At 41.7% G+C, this 14,762-nt stretch overlaps 1 protein-coding gene across 7 annotated transcripts in view; it reads right to left on the bottom strand.

Annotated features, from left to right (window-relative positions):
- The window catches only part of FAM135A (family with sequence similarity 135 member A), a 99,636-nt gene that overhangs the window by 74,847 nt on the left and 10,027 nt on the right, over positions 1-14,762 (bottom strand). For 2 of the 7 annotated variants that reach the window (XM_055809853.1, XM_055809854.1), the window contains exon 2: positions 1,280-1,365. The exons of the other annotated variants lie outside the window; for them this stretch is intronic. The gene's annotated coding sequence lies outside the window, so the exon portion shown is untranslated. The remainder of the gene's footprint in view (positions 1-1,279; positions 1,366-14,762) is intronic. 7 annotated transcript variants of the gene reach the window in all.

The following is a 14,762-nucleotide window of genomic DNA, read 5'->3' as shown; positions in this document are numbered from 1 at the left end:
GTAGCAACTGCAAAACCAGTAAGTGTTGAGCCACAGTTCAAAAAACAGTGCATCCACAAAGCAACACTGCATGCCACCACAAGTACCCAGGATTGCAGTCTATCAGCTGACCTCTGGAGGATGGCTTTTTCTTTGTCAAGCATCAACTTGTTCCACATGCACCTTAACCTGGGTGAAGGGGAGCATTCACTGCCCTGGGCTGACATAAACCAAATCACTGCTTTTCTGTCAAAGTCTTTCATACCACTGCAAAGGAAAACAGCGTTCTTTTTATTTGTACCATATAATAGAAAGTGTAATGCAGTGACTAAATAAGTAAGAGAAACTCAAACTTGGACAATGTCTTTCATTTTTGTACACTAATCATACAAAAGCTAACAAAAAAATCAAACTCATGTAGAAGTATTTATTTGCATACATTCTACTCAAATTTACAGCTAAACCTCACTAAGTTCAATGACATTTAATGTCTACAACTCATGAGTTTATGGTTGTATTTTGAAGATATAATTAGCATTCAGAAACCAAACTATTGAACTGCATGTTTGTTCTGTCTGCCTGTAAGAAGAATCCTTCAGTAGGAGCTCTTTGCATCTGAGCAACAGAGGTTAATGCAGCATTTAAACGTGTCAGAAGAACCAGTAACAAATGAGAAGAATACCCTAATACACAGGTTAGAACAAACGCAGGGTTTCATAACTTTTAGCAGCTACTTAACACTTACAATCAAAACAGCATTTCAATATTCAAAAATATTTAAGCACTGAGACTGAACATCCCCAATAGTTAAAATGTCATTTAAAGCCACTTGACCTGATACTGAGGGACAAAACTTAACATACAAGCCACTTGATCTTATACTGAGGGACAAAACTGAACATACATTCATACTTCTGGGAGTTTATTTTCTTCAGTTGGAAAATCTCTACATATCCTGGCCAGCCCATGCTGTCCCCACATACTAGCTCACCACTTCTTTAATCACCCAAACTAATCTTTTCTGAGGTTACAATACACACAAGATATCAGATTTTAAAAGACCATCAGAATGAATGTTACTTGATTCTGCTTTCTTCTATATTGGATCATTTTAGTGATACTTTACAGCAGCTGCATCAGAGCATCTCAGAGTATAACGAAAAGACAGATGGAGGTGTACCTTAGGTGAAACCTCCTAAACCAGCTTTGTCCTCAGAGAAATGCTTGTGTAGCTACTTGCACTGGGAACTGCAAGATAATGCTAGAAACAAAACAACAGTACGTTGGAAGAAAGTCTTACCTCCTCTGATAAATACTCCATTTTAGTATGTTAATTAACCAGTCTTCCAGTTCTTCTCTACTGTTGTTAAAAACATACTGCTTGAACTAAAAAACAAACAAACAAACAATGTTTTACTAAGAGCAGTATCTCTAGATCTTTTCAGTATTCATGTTCTTCATTCTCTTTTCCTGAGTCCTAATAAAAGCCTCTTATCATGTCCTCTCCAACAATCATACATGTACCATATACCAGCATTCTCCAATCTCCCTGTGGTTCCTGCACTGCAGTTTTTGGCTTTCTCTAAGTGTAGCAGTCTTATACCTATGTTTCCAAAATAAAGAAAAAAACCCACCACTTTCGTGAAGCCCAAGCTCTGGCAAAGCTGGCATTGCCATGTTCAGGCAAATTAACCCTGTCTTCACCAAGGAATTCTAAAATCCAGCTCCCAGAGGACTCCAGTACGCCCCCAGCCACCGCCCAGCATCCCAAATCTCCAGAGAGACTCCCAGCTCACCAGCAGCAATGTAGTGATGAGCAGGTAGGAGGACATTCGGCCTGAGTCATCAAATACAGCTCATGCCTCCACACAGTCCTACACAGCTACCAGGGAGGAGACGATTTACAAAAATAGGCTAGATTAAATTTTCCCGGAAAATCTTGTGTCCCTTCCCCTCAGCAGACAAAATTTAGGGGACAAGGGGGAGAGCCCTAAGACCAGAAACCCACTTCCCTAGAGCAAATGTTACCAGTAGGTCAATGCTACCTAATACTCTGAAATTCTCCTCGAAGCTCCTGGTAAACCACTACCTTAAAACCGTTTGTTAAGAATTAGTCCACCTCTCCTGTATTCTTAAACCATTAGAGTTATTTTAAAAATACCCTAAAAAATAAGAAAAGTCTCCCTTTTATTCGATGACCTTTAGATTTTGGACGCCAAGAAAAGAGAATGCTTAGTTATCCCTTCTTAGAGGAACTCTGCATTCTTTCTGTACCTATGTTTCAGAGAAATACAAACACAAAATCTATCACAGATTGCACAGGCAAGCCATGAAAATAAACTGGGTTTGCCTTAGCTTCAGAGAGAAGAAAACAGAGAAAGCGCAGCATAATAAAAGTACATTATCCCTAATATTTTAAAGCACAAATCACTTGTTTATGTCATGTGTGACTCTACATCTTTGATACTACAAATTATCAATAATGCCCTGGTAAAATCCTGGTAACATAACACTGCATTGAAATGCCACTGACATCTATTCCATTTATTTAACAATGCAATACAGCCTGTGTTCATACCAGTTCTCTTTTAAAAGGATTAAAATCTTTTTTAAAAGACAGAGAGAGAAAACACGCAAAATTCTGAGTAGCTGAACTTGTTCTAACCTCGATTTAGTATTTTATATTCAGTGGAAGACAAAAGCAAAAATACAGAATCCTACAACTGAAAATCAACAAAATGTTTATTTTCTTCCAGTTTTCTTCTAGCTGCTCATTCAATACAGTCTTCAGTTAATTTATTTCTTCTGAGTTGCTGTAGGAGCTTTGATAACCTCCATCCCTGACTTTTTTTTTCCCTGTCCTCTTCTCCTCAGAGATCCCGCACCTGCCAAGACAAATTCAACTACCATCTATCTCTGTGCTGATGACTCACAGGTTTGTCCCCCCACCTGAGAACTGTCTTCAATTCCAATTTTAGCTGCTTCTTGGACACAGCCTTCAGCTGAAACTCAATGTAGCAAAAACAGAGTTCTTGACCTGACCTGCAAGGCTATTCCTAACACCTACTTTCTGAGTATGCACAATAGCAAAAATCTGACTGTAAACCTAGACAGTATTTTCCATTTCGTTTTCTCTGGGTTCTCACAGACTTTGGCAAGACACTGCACAAAACCTGCCAAGTTTTTCCACATGTGATTAGAAATATGTCCCATCTATCTGTAAGCCAAAACTCATCCAAGCTAATATCCTCTTTTGTTTTAATTACTGCGAGGCTGAAAAAGCATAATTCACTGCATGATTAGTTCAGCATGGTGCTGCAAAGAACCAGCCTGTTATTTTGATCATTTCACCTCTCTCTCTGCATCCCCTGCAGAGAGACCCTGGACTACTGCATCAAGTATAACCCTCTTGTCCTTTGAAATCCTTTCGCAGCTGTGCAGCACCCGGTATCACACTGTCCTGGTTGAAGACCAGAGCTTTCCAGCACTACAAATAAAACTCTGGTCCTCTGTAATTGAAAAGGTGAGGGGGTAGAAAAGATATGCTAATTGAATTTTAGATTGCATAATCATCATGTTGTAAAACAAGGAAACAAACAATAAAATCCCTTAAGTGGAGATATCTAGTATAACCTTATTCAATTAATCATCTCAATTTTATAAAGATAACATCATTGCCAGTCAAAAAGAAAAGAACAAACTGCTTTATATCAGGATTTATTAATTAAATTATTTTTACAGTTTCACAGTTCTAAATAATTATATGAATGTAAATAGCCACAGGTACTTAAATACAGTTAAACAATGGCCTAATTTCATGGGCTTAGGGCAAAACTCAACTATTACTATTTTCTTCTCGCCTGGTTCTCCAAGCCTAGATTACTTCCCAGCCTGCCATTACAAGGTTTGATTCACCAATTCTAACAAAACTAATGCACGGTATCTATGACATTTTAATGGGCTAGATAAACAACCAGCTTAATCAAGCATTAAAATTCAAATTTTCCTACTTTTTACTTTAAATTTAGCACCAATATCTGGTCCTTTATGCAGCACACTGATAAAAACAACACACTCGCTACTCTTAGCTGACAACTTGATTATTCCCACTGAGCGTGGAAGTCATTAATATGTTGCATTTATTTCTTTTCTTCTCCCCTATTAATAGATCATGTATTTGATACAGTAATTCATCTTGAACATTTATTAGGCTTATTCCCTTCTGTCTGTCTGACAAATGACATGTTATTTCTAAGCTTCCTCATTAAAAAGTTTAACATGAAAAGTTCTGTGAGCAGCACTGTTAAAAGCTTGCTTTCCTACCAATGTGTCCTTCTCCCTCCACCATGACAGCCCCTACTTTTTATGGCTCCTTAACTAGGCAGAAGATTGCACACCCTGCAAATACAACAAAGCCATATCCACAGCAACTGGCCAGCTGCTGCAAAACAGACCCCATGCTAGCAGACTTCTGTATTTTTCCTCCCAGTATGGTGACTTCAGCGTCCTCTCTCTTCAGCCACCAATTTACACAGAACAAAAACTTCATCTTTGAGATCTCCTCTTCCACGTTAGGCTGAACTGAACAATGGTTCCAACAGTAATTTGTGAAGAAAGAGGAAATAGAACATGAGCAAACCAATGAATGTTTTATTTGCCTTCTGCGAAGACTTTCCCTAAGAAAAAAACCCCACATTTTAAAAGTCATGTCTAAAAGGGTATGAAATAACTGGCACCAACATGACTGCCTTTCAGTCAGAACCAGCAAAACGCAGCATTTTGATGAAAAGCAGTGTCAGTTCAGGATATGTGCTACCACATTTAGCCAGCCTTTGTCCCACTTTGATCCTGCATGCTGGCTGAGCAAGAAAAATGAACCAAATACTGCTACACTCTCACGCTAAGAACCAAGGAGAGCGGACAGGGTAAATCAGCAGTTAGGCTGTCCATTCACCATCCAGCTACCTTAACAACAGGGATGAAAATAAAGAGAAATGCCTCCAACTAAAGCAGAAGTAATGTATCTAGAAATACATCTGTAAATCAATTAATTACTTATTTTGCTTATAAACTTCAATTAATACAATCTATCTATCTTTTCCTAAAAATCCTAACAGAAGAGCAGTGCAGGAGAAAAAGAAAAATGAAGTGCTTACTCTAAATCAGGGGTCCTCAAAGTACGGCCCTGCGGGCCGGATACGTCCCTCCAGGGTCCTCAATCTGGCCCCCGGTATTTACAGACCCCCCCTGCCGGGGGTTGGGGGGGAAACCAAGCAGCCGCAGATGGCCTGCTGCCACTTCATCCGTGTGCCTGACCCCCTGTTTAAAAAGTTTGAGGACCCTTGCTCTAAATACTTAATAAAAGTCTTAATTAAAAGGGAGTCACATGAGGTATGCCGCCTTCTGGGAGCCAAGATCCAAGATGTTGCCAAGAGGGTGCCACAGTTTGTCAAGAGCACGGACTGCTATCCACTGTTGCTCTTTCACATGGATACGAATGACACCTGGGCAGACACCAAGGATGAATATAAAGCCCTCGGGGTGCAAGTGAAAAACTTTGGTGGCCAAGTGATTTTTTCTTCTATTTTACCAGCAAGGGTGCAGGCTGAAACAGACATATAATGCACATCAACTTCCGGCTTTGTGGCTCATGCTGTTGTGAGGGTTTTGGCTTCTACGACAACGGGACATTCTTTGACTATAGCCTGTTACAGAGGAATGGGATCCACCTGTCTAGAAGAGTCAAGGGAATTTTCGGCAGCAGGCTGGCCAGCTTGGTGAGGCGGGCTTTAAACTGAAGGACTCAGGGGAGGGGTCCAAAGTGGCAATGCTCACACCGTCACATCCAAGTGGGGAGTAAGTCAGCCCAACCAGAGCAGCGCCATATGTTCCTTAGCTGCCTCCCAAGATGAGAACCTAAAGGCCAGCCACCTCAAGGGTGCACGTGGCTATGGTGGGTCCTCTCGTACCCCTCCTGGGAAACCTGCACATTCGATTACCTCTCTGAATTGCCTGTACACCAACACACACGGCACGGGGAATAAACAGGAAGAATTAGAGATCTGTGTGCGGCCGGAGGGCCAGGATCTCATTGCAGTTACAGAGACCTGGTGGGATAGCTCGCCTGACCGGAATGCTGTTGTGGATGGCTACATACGTTTAAGGAAAGATGGGCCAGCAAGAAGAGATGGTGGAGTTGCTCTTTATGTGAGGGAGCAACTAGAATGTATCGAGCTCTCCCTAGGGGTGGATGCAGAACGAGTCAAGAGCTTATGGGTAAAGATTAAGGGCCAGGCCAACATGGGGGACACCATCGTGCGTGTTTGCTACAGGCCACCTGATCAGGAAGAGGAAGTCAATGAGGCCTTGGAAGTAGCCTCATGATCACAGCCCCTGGTTCTCATGGGGGACTTCAGCCACCCTGATATCTGCTGGAAAGACAACACAGCTTGGCACACACAGTCCAGGAGGTTCCTGCAGAGAGCACTGACGATAACTTTTTGACACAGGTGGTGGAGGAACCAATGAGGTGAGATGGGCTCTCAGGCTTTGTCTTCACAAACAAAGAAGGGCTGGATGGGAATGTGAAGGTTGAGGGCAGCCTTGGCTGAAGTGACCATGAGATGGTGGAGTTCAGGATCCTGCATGGAAGAAGCAAGGCAACAAGTAGGACTGCAGCCCTGGACTTCAGGAGAGCTAACTTTGGCCTCTTCAAGGACCTACTTGGAGGAATCCCATGGGTTAGGGCTCTAGAAGGAAGGTAGGAGGGTCCAAGAGAGCTGGCTTATATTCAAGCATCACTTCCTCCAAGATCAAGATAGGTGCATCCCCCTGAGTAAGAAATCAAGCAAAGAGGTCAGGAGGCCTGCATGGATGAGCAAGGAACTTCTGGCAAAACTCAAACAGAAGAAGGAAGATTATGTGATATGAAAAAAGGGATAGGGCACTTGTGAGAAATACAGAGATGTTGTCAGAACATGCAGGGAGGTGATGAAGAAGGCTAAAGCCCATCTGGCATTTAATCTGGCGAGGAAGGTCAAGGACAACAAGAAGGGCTTCTCCAAGTACATCAGCAGGAAAAGGATGACTAGGGAAAATGTGGGCCTGCTGCTGAATGAGGTGAGTACCCTGGTGATGAAGGATACAGAAAAGGCAGAGTTACTGACTGCCTTCTTTGCTTCAGTCTTTACTGCCAATACCAACCCTCATGTTCCCCAGACTCTGGAGCCAAAAGAGAAAGTCTGGAGAAAGGAAGACTTTCTCTTGATCAAGGAAGATCCCGTTAGAGATCACTTAAGCAAACCTAACACCCACAAATCCAAGGGCCCCAACAGGATGCACCCCCGAGTGCTGAGGCAGCTGGCAGATATTATTGCTAAGCTACTGTCCATCATCTTTGAAAGGTCACAGAGGACAGGAGAGGTGCCTGAGGACCAGAGGAAAGCCAATGTCATTCCAGTCTTCAAAAAGGGCAAGAAGGAGGACACAGGAAACTACAGCCTAGTCAGCCTCACCTCCACTCCAGGAAAAGTGATGAAACGGATCATCCTGGAGGTCGTATCTAAGCATGTGGAAGAAAAGAAGGTCATCAGGACTAGTCAACATGGATTCACCAAGGGGAAATCATTCCTCACTAACGGAATAGCCTTCCATGATAGAATGACTGGCTGAGTAGATGAGTGGAGAGCAGTGGATGTTTTCTACCTTGACCTCATCAAGGCTTCTGACACTGTCTCCCAAAACACCCTCATAGGTAAACTCAGAAAGTGTGGACTAGATGAGTGGGCAGTGAGGTGGATTGAGAACTGGCTGAATGGCAGAGCTCAGAGGGTTGTGATCAGCAGCACAGAGTCCAGCTGGAGGCCTGTAGCCAGTGGTGCTCCCCAGGGGTCAGTACTGGGTCCAGTCCTGTTCAACTTACTCATCAGTGACCTGGATGAAGGGACAGAGTGTGCCCTCAGCACGTTTGCTGGTGATACAGAACCGGGAGGGGTGGCTGATACACCAGAAGGCTGCGCTGCCATTCAGCAAGACCTGGACAGGCTCGAAAACTGGGCAGACAGGAACCTAGTGAAGTTCAACAAAGGCAACAGTAAGGTTCTGCGCCTGGGGAGGAATAACCCCACACACCAGTACAGGTTAGGGGCTGACCTGCTGGAAAGCAGCTCTGAGGAGGGGACCTGGGAGTCCTGGTGGACGGCAAGGTGACCATGAGCCAGCAGTGTGCCCTCGTGGCCAAGAAGGCCAATGGTATCCTGGGGTGCATTAGGAGAAGTGTGGCCAGCAGGTGGAGGGATGTTATTGTCTCCCTCTGCTCTGCCTTCATGAGGACACATCTGGAGTGCTGTGTCCAGCTCTGGGCTTGCAGTTCAAGAGAGACAAGGAACTGCTGGAGAGGGCCCAGCAGAGGGCTGTGAAGATAATTAGGGGACTGGGGCATCTCCCTTGTGAGGAAAGGCTGAGAGAGCTGGGCCAGTTTAGCCTGCAGAAGAGAGGACTGAGAGGGGATCTGATCAATGTCTACAAATACCTTAAGGGTGAGTGTCAAGAGGATGGAGTCAGGCTCCTTTCAGTGGTGCCCAGTGACAGGACAAGGGGCAACGGGCACAAACTGCAATGGAGGAAGTTCCAGCTGAATATGAGGAAAAAGTTCTTTGAGGCTGGCAGAGCACTGGAACAGGCTGCCCAGCGAGGCTGTGGAGTCTCCTCTGGAGACATTCAAAACCTGCCTGAATGCATCTCTGTGCAACCTGATCTGGGTGAAGCTGCTTTAGCATGGAGTTGGCCTAGCTGGATGTCCAGAGGTCCCTTCCAACCCTGACCATTCCGTGATTCAGGAACTTTACATAAAAAGCATATAATGATCTTAGAGTAAAGAAAAAAAAAATAATTGCTAGCTATAGTATTTTGGCTTAAAGAACAAACTGCATAGCTTAATACAGTCATCTCAATCTCAAGAACTTACAAAGGATGCACTAGGTTAGAATTAATAAAGTAAGAGAGCGAAGCTTAGTAAAATAATTTGATTCTGCCCAACTGAATAGGTACTTCATAAAATATTAAGGGTCTGTTTTGGCATAAGAACATACTTCATTTTCCTACTTATGCAAAGGAAGAAAGTGTGTCTCTTTGAACTCCATGTCCCAAGCAATGCCATTAAATGAAAAATAACTCTCACATGGATGGATGAATTTGGCATTAAAATGTCTGCAGTGACTGTTAACATCACTACTCTGTCATATTTTATGAATCAGAAGAGTGTCCAAAAGGAAGCTGGTGCAACTTCTCTCCCACCCCAAGCAAACTTAGTATCAAAAAAATAAAGCTTTGCTTTCAGAAGAAATAAAAATAAATCTAACCGTACATGCTCAGTAAATTATTTTTAATTTATAATAATTCCATATTATTGTCTTCTGTAAATAAAACAGAGCACAATTTACAGAGTTGACTCATTGTTCCAATATCTGCTCTGAGGTCATGGTTTGACAAAACACTAAATACAGTTTGACAGGTTGGTTTTATATTGGAAGGCTTTATGCCAAATAGTTACTGTCCTTCCTCCCACAGCAGACATTAAGTCAGTGCAGATGATACACCGTGTACTCTTATTAACTTAGGAAAGGTGATAGTTTGCCTGCCTGATCAAAGTTACATTAGGAGATAGTCTGACAGTAAATCTGATCCATCATCAGTGGTCACAAAGCCACTTCCTTGGTAGTTCCTACACTAGTATCATCTGTGGCGATTGGCTGGGTGGGCCAACATGGAAAAACAGTGACTACACTATGAGTTTTATACATATATAAAGTTACTCTAAAAACACACAGGAGTACTGTATGAACACCTAATGTTAATAACCTAATATAAAGTCAGTTGATTTGGGGATGGCTTTACAGTACTACATCTTTAAAAGCTTAATTAACAATTTCACTTTTTTTCTCATGATTTCGCTTCCAGTTTCCTACCATTTTAACAAAAGAAATCAAGGCAATCATTATAGCACATAAATTCAGGTTAAATGTGCGATTCTTTGATTTTCAATTAATAAACAATGTTTTATATTTCCAGAGTTCTTAGATTATTTTCATCTTCTCATAATTGCTGTCCACTGCCTTTAATTCAATACCCACCAAAGAAATGCTATAGATTCTTATTTTGTTCTTCCTTTTAATGATTTTTCTGACCATAGGTCTTCTGAGACCCTCCCTGCAACTCTTCTGTTACACAAAAAAGCATTAATTTAACAGTCAAAACCATATTATTATAGTACAAAGTGCAATTTAGTTATGGATGTACAATACAGGCCTGAAGTTGAAGGACAATTAAGCAGACATTACAATCAACAACCTAATAGGGTCACAGGAAAAGTATGTCAGAATGTACATTAAAGCTTTTCAAAAACATAAGGTAGCAAACAAGTATCTATATGTCAGTTTGGTGTAAGACTTTAAGCTCTCGCTGCTTGCTTACCTTCATACTAAAGAGGTGAGGAAGAGCCATACTTTTCTTTGCAACCTCAGGCAGCACCTTATTTCCTGCTTGCCTCTAAATCTAAGAGCACTAAGTTGAAACATATCTAACCTTGTAAGTTTACTTAGCTATTAACAAAACCAGTTAAGCACCAGATTTTAATGCTCTAACCTTGATGTCCCTCTCTCTTTTCTACCATTGAAGTCTAGAGCAAACGAGATCAGCCCCAACAGCTACTAGCAAAAAAACCCAAAAAAGCCAAACAACTCCACACATGCACACACAAAACCAAGATAAATTAAGTCACTCCTTGCTTTCCTTTATCTGCTTTAGAAAAGAAGGTACTAAACACACTACATAGAGTACTGTGTATGCTTTTTGATCAACAAATGTTCAGCAAGAGAAGTTTCCAAAGAAACAAGTGTCAAGTAAAGACACTGATGAGCAGTGGCGGACAACTGTGATCACAGCCTGAACAAAGTGAGCACAGTTCATAATATATGTATGCTATAGGAAGAACGGATGTCAGTAAGCACCACGAGAAAATAGCACCATTATACATTATCAGCAGCAAAGTCTTTAAAGGATTTCTTCCCTCTGCTACCCTTGCAGCCTTGCTGCCACCCACCCCACAAACAGCCCTCTCTCCAATTGTGCTGGCATTTGTGGGGCCCAAAAAACCCACGACCACCAAAACAAACATTTACAGCTACTTTGGAGGTTACTTTGTAATTATTTGGGGGGGTTTGCTTTTTTTTTTTTTTTTTTTTTTTTAATTTAAACCACAACATTTCACTTCTTCAGATACAGCATGGCTCCACAAACAGCTGCACTGATACATCTGAAAGAGTACACCAACATTAACATCTAACCCTGAAGAAGCGAGCAAGGTCATGGCAAGAATTTAAGCCAACTTTGCCCATGAAACTACACAAAGTCTTCCACATCAGCAACAGCTTCAGAAGTTTCTGCCCCAGGTGCTCATTCCCATCTTCACAGCCTCAGGACATCGCCCCTGCAACGCTGCCAACGCAGTACTGATGGGACAGCATTTTAAAATTAATTAGTTACCATTTTAGAATCATCTATTTTTTGCGGGGCTTGATCAGATCACTTCCTTATCCTGTTTCACAGCCCAGCTCCACAAATAGCAGTGCCTCTGCAGTGGCGGGGAAAGGAAGGTGCGCGGCAGCATGGCACAGCGCTGGGTTCCACCGGCCAGCTTCCCCTCAGCGCACCATCTCATTAAGCCACAGCCTCGGCTCAGCAAAGCCAGGAGGTTTAAGTGGCTGGGTGAGAGAAAGTGCCCCTTCTCACGGCCATTCCTGAAGTAACTTACCCTCCATTCCTTCCTTATATTCAGTTCAAAAGCTGAAAGAGGAGGGAAACAGTACTCTTCCCTGCCCAGGGAAGGGCACAGCCCCAGAGCCCAAGTGCCAGCCCAGGCTAACCTCTCTGCTGGGCAGGGCACGTCCTACTTCCCGCTCCCTCCTCACAGGGCTAGTTCCCCGGGGAGGCAACCTCTCACCTGGCAACCCAGACCCAGGATACTTCTTTCCTGAAGGACGAAGCATGGCAGGCTGGAAAGCCAAGCAGTTCGAGCAGCTCTTTGTCCCAACTGGCCCAGAAACACACTCTGCTGGCAGAGTTACCAACAGACAGATCTGGCGTCAGAGACAGGAACAAATTTTCCTGAAGAAGGGCTTTGCCAACCCCTGTCATGGAGGAAGACAGGGCCACCCTGGTCACCACAGCCTGCTCTACCCCCATGCCCACCTGAGCTCCACAGCCTGCAACCCTCCCAGCACTGGCCTTGCTTACTCCCTGACTACAGCACCAAAACAAAAGTTACTTAAACAGTCTGTATGTAACAGACAAATAGAGCAGCCTTATCAAATTCACAAATTCAAAGTTTTGTTTTTGTTTTGCAGCTTGAAGGCTTTACGCCCCTCTTACCTTCCCCTCCTCGTGTGGCATTTAACTGACAGAATAACGTTGATGCATGACAAGCCACAAAAAAACCCGACACAAACCTAAAATGGCATAGCTGTTTCCTAAATAACGCATCCAAAATAAAACAAGTCTAATGAACACCTTTGTAGCTTCAACAAGGAGACTTGAAGTCAAAATATCAAAACAAAGCAGTAAACCGATTTTCTCCTACCATTTACTTGTCACATTTAGTCAGAAATTCTTGCACTAACATTTTATAATAATTAAATTCCTTACATGCTGCTTTCAAATTTGCTACAATTAGAAGAACCAATACACATAACACATCCAGGGGAGAAAGGCCCAACAACCAGAAACCAAGGTCATCAGAAGCTTTCCCTACCCTGCCGATAGCATAGCTGGTTTGTTTTCAAACAGGTCCTTGTTCACTCCTGTCCTGCTCAAGAAGGACAAACCAACACCTGACCGTACTGACCAGCCATGAAAATTCATCTTTCCATCTAAACTCTGTCAGCTTTGGCACCTTTCATAAGTCAAAAGGCAAGTACACATCTGTTAGAGCTTCTAGTCACCAACCCAAATTAGACCAAATGTTTGTACCATTAGCTAGCACTCCAATTAATTTCAGAGCCATGCAATGTACTTTCCACAGAAGAGGTCATGTCTTAAGAATATGCAAAGCAAAATTAACAGCAGGTAGAACCCAACAGTTCCAAGCTTCTGCCCCAGCAGCAAGGGCTTTCATTAGAAAAAGAAGTCCAGCCTGACACAATGGCTGCAAACTTGGAGATCTAAGCCTTGACTTCCACCTTTAGGTCTAGTATTGACCACAGCTGTTTTCTCTATGTCATTTTACACGTAAAAGCAGTAAGATGTACGCTTTCTACTATCTATGCCTCATTGTTTTGGCAGTTCAAATACCCTCAACATCTTGGCACATTTTGATCTGAATTATTTCACTGAGGTAAGGGTTTTAAGGTCAGAGGTGCATGAAAAGATAGGACCTAGAACTGTCTGATAGCTCATATAATCTCAGAGTTTCCCTAGAAAATTCATAAAAATCTTTAAACAATATATATATATATGCATTTATAGTGAGCTAGATGGGCCATATATAAATAGGCAGGCAAGCAATATATACTACAGTTTAAAAGTATTAGCTCTGCAACTACTTCTACTACTAAAAGACAGCAGTATAATTACACTATTTAGATGGATTTTTTTTAATACAGAAATATACAATCATTATGCAAAAAAATCATCAATCGACAACTGAAATGACAGCCTGGGAAGAATGTAGTTTCATTCAAAGAAACTTCTTAAACCTGCAGAAGACCAAACACTATTACACTTCTCTTATAATTTTAAATAGAAAGAAGATAAAAGATATACTGCAAGCCATTCTGATACAAAAATTTAAAGGGAACCCTTTCTTATTAACTTCAGAAAATCATCTAAAGCATAAAGAGAATTCAATATTTTATAGCTAGAAAGTGTGATAAGCTTATCTAGCTTGACATGCTGTACACAACAGGTAATTAATGATCTGTCATGATCAGTAAGAGGGATAGATTCACGAGGTTACAACATGTGAATACAGTGTGATTATAGTATGCAGAGCTAGATCTGAAAAACAAGCCAGTTCATTATTTTAAAATGTCAGAAATCAACCATAAGGCTTCCTGCACAACTGATGAATGATGTAGATATCTTCTTAATTCTAAGAATTTGGGGGTGTGGTGTATACAGGTTTCTGATTTATTTTATAAATGAGATTCAGCAAACTATATGCATACATATATATGTACATATATATGTGTATATAGGTATAATTACATAGTACTAGAGGTAACGAATTTATAACTTTTCACTTGAAAATTAAAAAAAAAAGCGTAAGTTTTCAGTCTTTCTGGTACAAGCCACAGTTCAGAAATAAGGAAATTTTTAGTTTATTTTTAGGAAGAATTTTGGTAAGGGAGACTTTATATCTTGTTTCCAACAAAATTGCTTCCAAAATATAAAGTTCAAGATTCTTAGAACTGAAAACGTTCCCCATTCCAAAATCTCCAAAGAAAATCCATTAAAAAAGATAACACTGAAAACTTCTAATGAAAAATAGAACTGATGTCATTTCAATCTGCTTTAGCGTTTCCAATTTTTATTCTGCTTGTAAACTGAACTTTGCAAGGCTTCATTCTGTTCCTTATTTCTCTGCCTGTTCTTTCCAAGAATAGTGCTGTCACCGATTTCCTGCTTGAAGTAAATGCAATTTGCTCACCTGACTTCTCTCTGACCCCAAATGATAGCAAACTTATTTCCTCCCTTTCAGATTTTTTTTCTTGTATGCTCTTTGTTGTATA

Source organism: Falco peregrinus, chromosome 7 (assembly GCF_023634155.1).
Source record: "Falco peregrinus isolate bFalPer1 chromosome 7, bFalPer1.pri, whole genome shotgun sequence".
In the NCBI taxonomy this organism is placed as follows: Eukaryota; Metazoa; Chordata; class Aves; order Falconiformes; family Falconidae; genus Falco; species Falco peregrinus.
This window is presented reverse-complemented; position numbering and strand designations above follow the sequence as displayed.